We start from the raw sequence: 12,238 nt of genomic DNA on the forward strand, positions 1-12,238 counted from the left end.
GTGTTGGGTTGGGGAACTAAATGTTCTGTTTTAGATGAAAAATCGGGGCATATGCTAATAATTATACAGGCAAGGAAAGAATGTAATTATTTTGCTCTCTGAGTTTACACATGGAGAACAAAAAAAAAAGAGGACCATTGAAGGCTTCCCTCCCCCTCCTCCTTTTCTTTCTTCTTGTATAAATGTGGAGAAAGATTTTTTTTCTTTTTTTTTACGAAAAGGGGGGATGGCACACACGAGCTAGTAGAAACTAATAAACGTCTGGTTAGTTCAATGTGAGCAGCAAGAGATAAGGAGAGCAAGCTAGACAGCGAATTGAAGGGGGGGAAAATCAGTGGGTAGATTTTTATTTTTTATTTTTTTGGCTTTTCGTCGTGGTTCTTGTGTTTTTGGACTAATTTTACATGATCATTGTAAACCTGCAATAAATGAGTTTTAAGTGTATATGTGAAAGTCCTCTTGTTCAATAAAACAAAACAAAACAAAACAAGTGAGTGTGACACAGACTGACTCTGGAATGTTTGGTGAGTTATTTTGCTTTTTTGCCTGCTACTAAAAATAAAATGCTGGGAGAATAGGCAGGGGCAGAATTACCTGAGTAAAAATACCCTTTTCCAGCTAAGTTTGAAGAACTTTCCGTAGTTAGGTGTGGGGTGGTGGTGTTTTTTTTTTTTAAGTCTAGTGCCATGGAAGCTAAATTGTCAATCTGCCATTGATTTTAGGAATTGTGACTTGCACCCCTTCTACTCTGTGACATCACAAGATGGGCAATGTCTTTGAACTCACACTTTTACCAGGCAATCTTTGCCCTGGAGGTATACACGTGTGTTTGATTAGAAATAGATTCAGCTGATTCTGGATGTGTTTGTGCATTACTTTTTTTAAAACATGTTTTTAAAATTTTATAGGTACATGAGCCTCTTTCCCTTGGTTTAATCATGTTATCGAGTTAATTGCTTTCCTTTGCTGTCTGTAAACAACTTTAGCTCAAATTTACCCCTTGTTATTGTACTTTAACTAAGTTTCTAGCATATATTGGAGATAGTAGAGAGAAAGAGTAGTGCTGTAGAGAATCTGGAGATGTTTACTTTCTGAGGGGAAGCAGAAAGGGTGACTGGGAAAAAATGTAGCACAGATGTGTTTGCACAAGGAATAGTTCTACTGTGATTGTAGATAGATAAGATAGATACTTTAGCAAGTGCCTTTTTAAGTGCACTGATTATCCTATTGATCAGCAGGCCCTGAAAATGGAAAATAAGTAAGCGATCAAATTATGCTTTTCAACTCTTCTTTTAGATGGTAGTGGCAGGATATTTACTTGCATTGGGTAAATCTTTTAATAACCTGAAAGCAGAAATTAGTTAGGTTGCAAGAGCAGAAGAATCAATTTATTTGCATATATTGTTATCTTTAAATTATGTGCAAAATTTGTGGGCTATCTATAGCATTGATCGTGAATCAGACAACAATATATATATTACATTTCAGCTGACATAGGAGTTTGAAAGATTAGGGAAAATGATTTTTGAAGGGCATGTTACTATAGCCTTCTGATGATGATAAAGAAAATCAGTTTCACATCCAAGGCCTATGGAACACCCAGGAAATGACTGACAGACATATTCAAATTATTCAGCCATTGTAGAATTTTTGTGGTTTTTAAATGGGGAATAATTAAACCTAGTAGTAATCATCCAAATTCATTTACAAACCACTTCACAAAGAAACTTGAGGTCCAGCTGAAGAGGATGACAGTTCAAGCCTGTTACTTGTTCAATCCATCTGATGTATGTTGAAGAGATGATTGACAGAGCAGCCAGGCGAAAACCTATGGCATCATTTTTACTATTCCCAGTAAAGAATACAGACTTATGTGTTAAATGTATGGGAATTATAAATTAAAGTGTTTCCTTATCACACGATCAGGCCTGTTTGTCCACCTTATTTTATAGATCAAGAGGGGAAAATAGATAAACATTCAGACTGCAGTCCTGTGCAGACTAACTTTTGAGGAAATGCTATTGAACACAGCCGAGATTTACTGTGCATGACTTCAGCTACATATTTAATATATCGAGTGTGTATGTTTATCAGCTTCCCAGTTAAAAAAAAAATCATTTATTCAAATATACTATTTTTGGTATCTTGCTGTAAGAAGACAAGCACACTCAGTTTTTCCCAAAGGTTTTATAAACGTAAACACACACTTTTCATACATAGGCCCTCTGTGAAATAAGAGATAAAAATAAAGGGATTAAAAAGAATTCCAAAGTTCTAAATAGTTTTTCATGGTAAAAATGAAAGGTCATCGTTTTGCAAAAAAAAAAAAAAAAAAAAAAAGCAACACTGATACTCTCACACATACCCGCATTGATATTCCATACTTAAACTAATAAGTGTTCTGACTCTGATATGGATGTGCCTGTATTGTACTAGATGGTTTGTTTTAACATTCTTCTTTCTCACACACTTATACACAACACACTTTGATACCTTGTGACCAAGATCAGTTTCTGAATGTGGAGGGACTTTGTATTGGGAGCATTCTCTGAGTCTGCCTAGGAAGCCAGGGGTGGGGGGGTGGGGGAAACAAGGGGGATCATCGATCACATTTGCAACTCTATAGTCTGCATATTCATTTTTTAAAACCTTCCAGTAAACCTCTTATTTAAATATGTGGCTGTATCATATTTATAGTGCTCTATCCCTTCCCCCAGCCTCTCCTGGATTATTTATTTATTTTCCCCCTGAAGTTCGCTTTCACTCTTTCATCTTCTGTAATCTGCCCTTCTGCAATCAGAGTCTTTTAGTTTGTTAATATTTATTGTTAATAATCTAATTTAGACATGGCCATGACATAATTTCTCCCCTCCCCCCCCCCAAACATAGATTATGTTTATCAAGGCAAGCCGAGAAGAGGTGTGGAGTTTGGGGGAGGGGGGAGAGAAGAGAAAAGAAAAGTAAAAAGAAAAGAGAATGTTAAGAGATCCAAACCTCCATCCCACCATTTTTCCCACCTCCCGCTTCCCTCTTTCTCTCTTCTTTCTCAGCTTCCATGTCGAGAGCCTGAAAGGTACTTCATTGAAGTTCGAGGGGGGAAAAGGGGGGAAAAAGTGGGTTCACTCAGAGGACAACTTTTCTAGGCCAGCAGTTTTATTCTTAACGGCTCAGGCTGACCTCTGAGCCTCCCCCGTGACCTGAGTGAAGTCTCTCAACGTGTACCTCTCAACGCGCCTTAGACAAACTTAAAGGCATGGCCCCTGTTTCGGCTCTTTGTAAAGAAATTTTCCATCGTAATAGAGCCGGGTGGGTGGGTGGGTGGGGAGGCAAGCGGGGAGGGGAGGGGAGGCAAGCGGGGAGAGTTGGGCTTCGGGCAGATTCAATGCGCTTTATCGGTCGGTGCTGTCACCAAAATAACTCCAGAGAAAAGCAGGCAGGGTGAAGTCTCGGCCAAGCCTTGCCTACTTTGTTTCCCCTCCTTCCCGTAACTTGAAAGGGTTCCTATAGCGGGCTAGTCCAGGCGAGAACAAAGTTTCCAACGTCAAGTAAGTCGCTTGCCTATTTATTTATTTATTTATGGGGGGGGGCGACTTCACCAGATAAGCAACTTCATCTTTCATACGTAGGTTTTACTCAGAAAAGGAAAGAAAAACAAAGCAAAAGAAATATATATATATATATACGCCAAGAGGCAAAGCGGAAAAAAATCGGTTAAGGTGCGCCAAGACGCTTTGGGGTTTCTGCTGCGTGCAAGAGGCAGTTCCTCTTTTGGACGAAGGCAACCAGATCAGGGAAGCCGGTTTTTCTGAGCTGGTCCAAGCTTCCCTCTGGTAATCGAAGCCGGGCAGGGGGAGACCTTCCTGAACAGTCCGGATTGGAAGCTTCTGGCCATTGGCTGCCAAATGAGGGAACCCTTGCAGGCCAGCGGTTCGCTTGATGGCTGTACTTTTGGGCCTCCAGCTCCGTTGTGTTGGCGAGGTTTTCTTCCTACTGTGGCAGGATCTGCACCCGAAGCTTTCGTTTTCTTACCTGGGCAGGCGTGACCACAGCACCCAAGACTCTCCTTCCTGTCTCCTGGTAGGTAGCTCAGGTTGTTCAGTACTTCTTCCCCCCCCCCCCACATTTCCTTTATTTCCTTCCCCCCCCCAGGGATGGGGTGGGGGTGGAGTTAAAAAGCAGGAGCCCTGTAGAAATATTTCTGGAGTGTTTTAGGAACGTCAGGAACTCAGTGCATTCTTCGACAGCCTCCGAGTGCCCAGGCTACGTGGAAAAACTTTTCCAAGTCATCTCCCTTCATTTTCTTGATCAGGTCTCCATAGGGCACAAGAGGCTTGAGAGGGAAGCCAAATGGGGACCTCCATCCTGGGAAAGCAGGCCATGGGAGACCCCTTCTTTTTTCCTTGGAGGCAATGGAGAGGGCTTAAAGAAACTTCTTGTCCAGAAAGACAATACCCCCCCCTTTTTTTTTAATCATCCCTGGTATTCTACATAGTTTAGCTTCTTAAGCAAATAAACGTCCCAGAAGTTTGATAACTCCCCTCTACAGTCCCTGCTCTAGATTCTTTGCTTTGCTAGTTATCTCTCCCTTCCCCCTCCTGTTTCTTTCTCCTCGTACAGTTTGGGGGGGGAGGAAAAATGTTCAAGTGCGCTGTTTAATTGTAATTAAAAGACAAACATTCCGCCAGGGTTAAATGAATGAGTTACGGGTTTCCAACCATAACTGCCAGCAGCTTCAACATGTAACTTATATTTATTGTGGTCTCGTATATCATTATCTAGAGATATAGTTTTATGTACTTCCTAATCTGTCGCCTTGATTTATTTTGATGGGCAAGGTACCAAACCAAACATTTTGGGACTTTACTGAAAGAGTAGTATTTCCTAGCAAACAGCCAATAAATAGCTTTTATGGTGATGGCACTGATTTCTGGCAAAATTGTTGGCCTTTGTTGTTTTGTGACTTCTGTACATATGCATGTGTGTGGGTTTTTTTGTGTGTGTGTTTGTTTATTTATTTATACACACACACACACACACACACGTATATTACTTTTTTGGATGGAAAACTACCTTCCGCTTCTGTTCTATAAAGAAAGAATCAGGGCAATATTAGCAAGCCAAATGCAGCTGTAACCAAAAGGGAGAGTAATATTTCCTCTATAAAGCTCCTGCATCTGCTTTTACATGCATTCATACATAGCCAGATACATACCTATTTCTGTAACATATGGAACTGGGTATGTAGAGTTTTTTTTATTGTTGCTATTATTACTATTTACAATGACAGGATAAGTTTTCAGTTTCTCCTTTCTTATTTATTTGCTATAGGAGGGGTATTAATGTACCTAAAGTAAAAAATAAAAAAATAAAAGGAGAAAAGGAACAGTTCCTGTTTGACAGTCAAATTCTTACAGGCACAATAATAGCCTCTCTCTCTTTTTTTAAAAAAAATGAACCGGGGATAAAGAGACTTATGATTTAACTCACAGAAAAGTTAGGAAGAGAAGACTACTAGACTGCAATGGGGTGTTCTATACACCCAATTATCAGGCCTCAGTAAAGTAAAAATTGGGGCACACCCTGCAATGCAAGATTTGATCCCAAGTTGATCAGAGGAAACAACAAAACTCTTCCTCTTGAGAGGTTGAGCCAGTGCAATGACATCCTTCCACCGCCATCTAACCCAAATCTAACTCAGACAAAGGCACCTTCAATTCTCAAGCCAACTATATACTCCTGGCTAACAGGAAAGTAATGTTTGGGATTGAAATATGTTGTTTGGCTTCCATTCCAAGCATGCCTCACACACTCTGGGATAAGACAACTTCTGAACATGGAAATGCAATAGGCCAATAGCTCCTGCTAAATATCTCCATGAATTTAGCTCCTCCTTTTCGATGCTCCTCTAAACTAGTGGCCCTCTCTGAGTTCACTAAAGTAAATCATAACCCCCCACATGTGACTCATAATTTTCTGAAACTACCATGGAACCATTTTATTGGGTGATCTCAAGTCCCAGGATCACCGGAGAAAAGGAATCATTTATTTCTCACTGCACTCTGGACACTTGTTCATAAATGTTATAAGCCTGTAAATTATGAACAGTGTGAGTTTTTTTTTCTTTTTCTCGCTCCTGCCACAGGCAGCAACAAGGCAACCTGGAGGAGGGAAAGGGTGAGAATCTCCTGAATGTGAATGCATCTTTTTCTAGCTCACATTTCCTACAATCTATAGAACTGCTTCTTCAGCCTCAACCCTTCCAAATATATGTTGCAGAACGCTTTTATGACTTCCAGCCCAAAGGTGGGCTTCTTGAGAATTATAAGTCCTTAAAGCCCACCATGGCTGCAGGTCACCAGGATGGGTATGGATAACCTGAAGCTTTCCCAGATGGTTGGTTTACTCTTTTAACACCCAGTCGCCTGCATTTCTACAAGTCTCTCCCACCATCCCATAGAGTCACTAAGCAAGGTCTTCTAGAGCTGATGAGCTATATGGAGGATACCAAGCAATGCCCTGGTAGTAGCAGCAGTAATAAGAGACATCATCACAAAGATCATCTAGTCATAGTCTGATGGGAGAATACCGAGGATCACTATTACTCTGCCTGACTGGGTTGAGTTGATAATCCCGCCTCTTCCCTGAATGTTGGTCTTGGTCCTTCCTTGATTTTATAGCTGGCCTTCTGCCTCTTCCGAGAATTTTATCTTTTCTTGACCTGCAGGTGTTTCCCAGGAAGGCTAAAGTGGAGCTATTGTTTGTCCTGGAGCTGGCTGCCACACTCTTAGCCAACAACTCTCCTTTTCTAGGAACACACCTTTGTCTGGCTTAGAAGGCTTCAGAGGTGCTTAATTGGTGTGGGTGAGTCAGTTCCTGCTTCCCATTTGATGGAACATTCTGATTTTGGATTGTAGCTGGGGGGGGGGAAGGGAGGGATGATGCTGGATCTCCTTACATAAGGGAGTTTGGAAGGCAAGGCACAATGCCTTTTGTCCTGTGGTGGACAGCTTTGAAAGGCACCCTAGTTGGCAGGAGTCCTACCAAAGGCCCCAGGCTTGCTGCAGTTGCTTAAAAGCTGGCAAAATTCTTGACCCAACCAAGATCAGCCATAAGATGGGCCCGTTGATTTTGGAGGTAAGATCAATGTAGATTAAGAAGAGGGATAAAGAGTGATGGATAAAATGCTGGATTCGAGACCTCATGAGCCACAGCAGCCAAAAATGAAAAATATGGGATTCCTTCTCCACTGGTCATTAACAGCCAAATATTACCTCAATGATGGGGCAATGTGCAGTTCACATTTTATTTTTTTTTGCTCCTTTTCCCTGTCTGTTCCTAAGCAGGCTTTCTTTCCCCCTTACCTTGTAGGCTGGCACTGATCACCTCCATCGCCCACCATCTGAGCAAGGGTTCCCTAACTCCAATAGCCCTTCCCTTTTGTCTCTCAATGGCTTGGTCTTTTACCCATCTATGTAGGTGAAGCCTAGAAGGGGGGGGGGACCTTCTCTGCCTTTTCCCTGTCTGCCTAACATTAAAATAGGGCTCAGCTTCCCAGAAAATCTACAGAGTGCTGAGGCAGTAAAGAGCAGGAGGACAAAATAGGAAGATAAACCCTGCACTGAGCACACTCCTGTGCGGGTATGTATTGTATATTGTGAGCGTGTGTGTGAGTGAAAAGGGAGAGTGCTCCTGATCCTTGCTTAAAGAAAGGGGCCTTGGTTCCTTCTACCAAGGCTTCCTTCCGGGCCTTGCAAAATAAAATAAAAATAAAGATGGAGGAGTCTTGCAAGGCTGTTGCCCTGAGTTTTTCAACAAACAAGGCCTTGACCCATAAAGGCATCCCAACAAACCATAGTTCTTTCACCACCATCTCCTGAACCCATAAAAAGACTTGTCATGCTGCAAGTGCCCCCCACCCCCGCTCCAAGTGTCATATATGCCATCAACGGGTCTGGGTCTTTTTTCAGAGCCTTCATTTTTTCATAACCCTAACACACACACACACACACATCTTGATTCTATGTGCAATATTTAAAGGAACCCCGTGAAAACCTATTTACTTACTCCATTCCCAGCTGGGTCACAACCCCAAATTTGGACTGCAAAACAAAGGAGGAGGGTTGCTTTGAAAAGTTGGTTATTGACATCATCTTGGAGTGACTTGTTCTTTGGAGCAGCAGGTTAATGTGATTGTTGTGTAAAGGTTCACAAGTGTAGAAGAACTTTGCTACTCAGGGAGGGATGCCAGTAATCCTCCTCCTGGTTTGGGATATTGGCTAAAATTACTAATGCATTTATTTGTAAATGGTTAGGCAGTGAGGCAGGGTGATATTTTCACAGCCCTTTTTGCAGTCCAGGTTCCCGTGAAAATCTCCTCCATCTCAAAGTCACACTTCTAAGACAGTCCCTTCTGAATCTTTTAGTAGAAAATCAGTTTTCCTGGGACAAACCACTTTTTGGTGCTCCAGGATGCAGATTTCAGACAAGAAACTTTCCTTCCCCTGTAAATTAGAGCCAGCCTTTTGAAGCACATATTGCTCCAAACAAGTCAGAACCGATTTGGCTGGCACCAAAGAGAATGATTTAGTAGGAAAATATGGCCATTTGAGCCTTTTAGGGCAGAGAGGCTCCCTACTTTTATTGTTTATCAGGTTTGGTTTTTTTCCTGTAGATGTACAGTATCTGGAAGAGCGTGGTTTAATGCCAAGAATTTAAAGCTGCAAAATTTGTTCACTCCTACTTGGGTGTAAAAATGATTCCCCTCTTCTCCTTTCCCTTCAGCTTTCTCTTCAGAAAAGTCTGGCCTTGGGACCCACCTATAAGGAGAAATTGGTTACTGTTTGATTATTTGAGACTGATATCCTAAAGAAGATTAATCTGATTATCCCAGATGTCTGGTTTTTAGATAGGGTTAGATTTGACTTTGTTCACACCCTCCGACTTGGGACTCCTGGAATACAAGGAGGATTTGCCACAGCATAGCCACAGTTTGAATCCTTCTATATATAGCACAGAACACATAAGAGAAATGAGTGACCTTGGAATGAAATGTGTGCATTAATTGAAAATAAATAACTGCATGCCTCCTAACAAAAGACTCCTATTGTGATATGTCTAGATCAGCCCCTCCCAACTGAAAAACTCCAAGGAAAGACACCCCATCGACCACTGCACACTAGTGAAAAAGGCAGAAATATTCTGGCATCATGAAGCATCATACTTAAACCAGTGCCGATATAAGGATGCTCTTTTGCTTTTGGTACATTTTCTCAGCCCGGCCAGGGACATCTTTCAAAAGGAACCTGTCCGAAAGCTCCCCTCCAAACTGTCAGATCACCCACTTAGTCCCTTTAATTCTGCAGAGGGCTAGGCATTGTCTAGGTTACCCTCCCCGCCCACCAGCCTTTGCACTTAAGAGGAAAGGAGAGTCACCTGGCATCTTGCTGGGTTGAGGATAGAAGCTGTTCCTGGGCATAAGGAAGAAGCTGAAGGCAGGGGGTATTTTAGGCTCTGAGGTTGATGAAGGAGACTCAGCAGGTTTCTAGAGTTGGCTGCTAGAGTTGGTCTCCAGAAGTAGAAGTGGCCAGTGGCATGAAAGAGAGGAGTGGAGAACAAGAGCTGACCAGGTTCCCTTTCCAGCATAGAAGAAGGTTGCTCTGTAAATCAGGAGCAATAAGAAATCTTCCGTTCTACAGTTGTTTTACTATGTTTGGATTAAAGACCAAAGGTTTCAGTCAGAAATTAAAACACCAGGCGGCCTTTAAAGGTGACTGGGTTATATTCTAGAGATTTAAAGCAGTGTCACTAGGTTTGTTTTGTCTTTAAAGGGTAATTTTTTTAAAAAAGGAAAATGTCTACTAAATGTGATCTATTAAACCAATGTGATCTACTAAAGCCTAAACGCGCCACACTCTTTCCACTCAGCCCTCCCTGCCTGATACATATTTGATCTGGTGACCAGATAATGCAAAGGTTGACCGGTGCATTCCTGTATCTAAAAGCAATATCGAGTTCAGGGGCTAAACTCTCAACTATGCCTGGCTACATGCTTCCACTGTCAGGTTTAACTAGTAAGGTTTAACTTAATCGTAGAGCCCCTGGGTTGTTGTAATATAGTGGTATGAAACATCCATACAATTGTTAGGAACGCCGGGTTTTTGGAATTGGATGAAACTCCGCTTTTGCCCTCCACTCAGTAAACATGAGTTTAAATCACCCCACCCCCCTGCACAAAGACAGAGAGAAAGATGAATGCAAAGCGGGCAATCAGGCCCAGAAGGACCTTGTAGAAGGTCGCTCTAAATGGGGAAAAAGCTGGTTTAAAATGGCGCCTGATTTGGCTTCTTCTCTCCAGCCCCGTCCCCAGCCTCATCCCAAACATGCCCCAAGACCTATTTCAGGGCCCGGGGAAGAGATTGGTTTATTCTCCCAGGGCGGAAAGGACAGAGGTGTAGAAACCCTTCTCTTTTCTTTGGAAACCTTCGAGTTGGGCTCGGGGCTTCGTTCCTAAATTGGGTCGGGGGGGGGGGGAGAGGGGAAATGAATAAATGGGGGGAAAAAACACACACAACAAATTAATATCTCGCTCGGGGAATCGACACCCGTCCAAAAGACAGATCGTGTCCAAAGGTTGGGGTCCCGCGCGCGGGCCTGTGTATCTCTGCACCCTGGAAAGAAGTTCAGCCTTCCCAACCCACAGCGAGTAAAAGGGCTTGGTGACTTCGTCCGCCACCAGCTTCCCGACGGGATCTGAGGACGCCAGTCCCTCTCTTTCACTGGAACCCGAGCGTTTAGGGGCAGAGACCGAGTGGAACTGCCGCGGCCTCGGCTTCTCGAGCCTTTGGAAAAGCCCCGATTGCGTCCTGGCGAATTTCCTGACGTGGGATGGAAACCGATGAAGGTCGGTGGGACTGAGCTGAGCAGCAAGCGCTTCGGTTGGGCCGCTGAACTTGTCTGACGGATCGGCCCCAGGATCTCGGAGGCTTCTGTTAGGTTGCGTGCCCGACCCGCCGGTCCAAAGAAACCGAAAAAAAAAGAAAAATGTTCCACGCCTCCATGGTGGAGGCCCGTTTTCTATACCAGGAGCTTGGTGGGATTGGCAACCGCCTTAAAATGCTTCCTTTTACAGAAAGTTAGAAATGAAAACGATATTTCCAATCATTTTCGTGCGTGTGTGTGTGTGTTTGCGGATTGTATGTCCTGATCCCACTTACTGTTCCTCGATTTCGGTTCAGGAAAGAGCCCCACTAAGCTAGGGGAGGGACTTAATTGCCCCAAAAGTCATCCTCCTCCTCCTTTTTTCTTCTTCTTTTCTATAAGGTATTGAACATCAGTATTTACTGTTAGGGTATTGTAGTTATCGTTATTGTTAATGCTACAACTTACAGGAGGTGGAGTTAGAGGATGATAATATAATTTGTCTGCTTACATCCAAGAATTTTTGTTAAATTAGATAGGTCTTTAGTTCCTTAATATTGTATGGTGTTACATTATTATTATTTGGTATATCTGTATAGACAGTATATCTCTGTGCAGTTGGGTATGCACACAAATGCCTCCCCCGCCAACGTGTTGGTTCATAGAATTGTGCTGCAATGATAACCCATGTGCACCCTTGTTGGTGATGTCTCCATAGGATAGAAGTATCCATTTGTAAAAGATTATTTATATAGGTGTGTGACTGAGTGTGCAACAGAGCTCAGGTGCAGCTGACTTCTAGTGGGTGATAAAGGCCCTAACCCGTGAGTATTGTGTCAGCATTTTTGGGATATGCTGGCAGAGAGATCTGCCTTAGCTTCATCACTCCAGCCCATTTGGGATGTGCCCATTTATCATATAAACTGCGCCTGTCAGAAATGGTGGGCAACCTGTCATTCCTCAGATGTTCTCGGACCGCAGCTCCCATTAGCTTAACCACTGGATTTGCTGGTTGGTCTGATCAGGAATTAGAATCCAGCTTCATCAGTTAATTATTAATAGGGAATACTTGGCCCTCCAGAGTTGTTGCTCCACTACAAAGCCTATAAACTCTGGCCATTGGGAATGGCATCTATGGAAGACCATCTATGTGCTACTCACCTGTGATCATGATACTATCTAGTGGCAGAGAGCCAATTCAAGATAAAGGTTAAGGTGCAGGACTTAAAAACCAAGAGATTGTGAGCTGTAGTCTTCCCTTAAGCATGAAAATCAGCTTTGGGCCAGTCAGTCTCCTTAGCTCAGCCCACCTCATAGGTTG

At 42.8% G+C, this 12,238-nt stretch overlaps 1 protein-coding gene across 1 annotated transcript in view; it reads left to right on the forward strand.

Annotated features, from left to right (window-relative positions):
• HOXC4 (homeobox C4) overlaps positions 1-412 on the forward strand; it is a 2,335-nt gene extending 1,923 nt beyond the window's left edge. Inside the window, exon 2 of the mRNA XM_070934949.1 lies at positions 1-412. This exon is cut by the window's left edge and continues 773 nt beyond it. The gene's annotated coding sequence lies outside the window, so the exon portion shown is untranslated.
• Positions 413-12,238: the final 11,826 nt, after the last annotated feature.

The sequence above is a fragment of the Pituophis catenifer genome, unplaced genomic scaffold (assembly GCF_029215685.1).
Source record: "Pituophis catenifer annectens isolate HBS135680 unplaced genomic scaffold, rPitCat1.0.hap2 SCAF_2, whole genome shotgun sequence".
NCBI lineage: Eukaryota > Metazoa > Chordata > Lepidosauria > Squamata > Colubridae > Pituophis > Pituophis catenifer.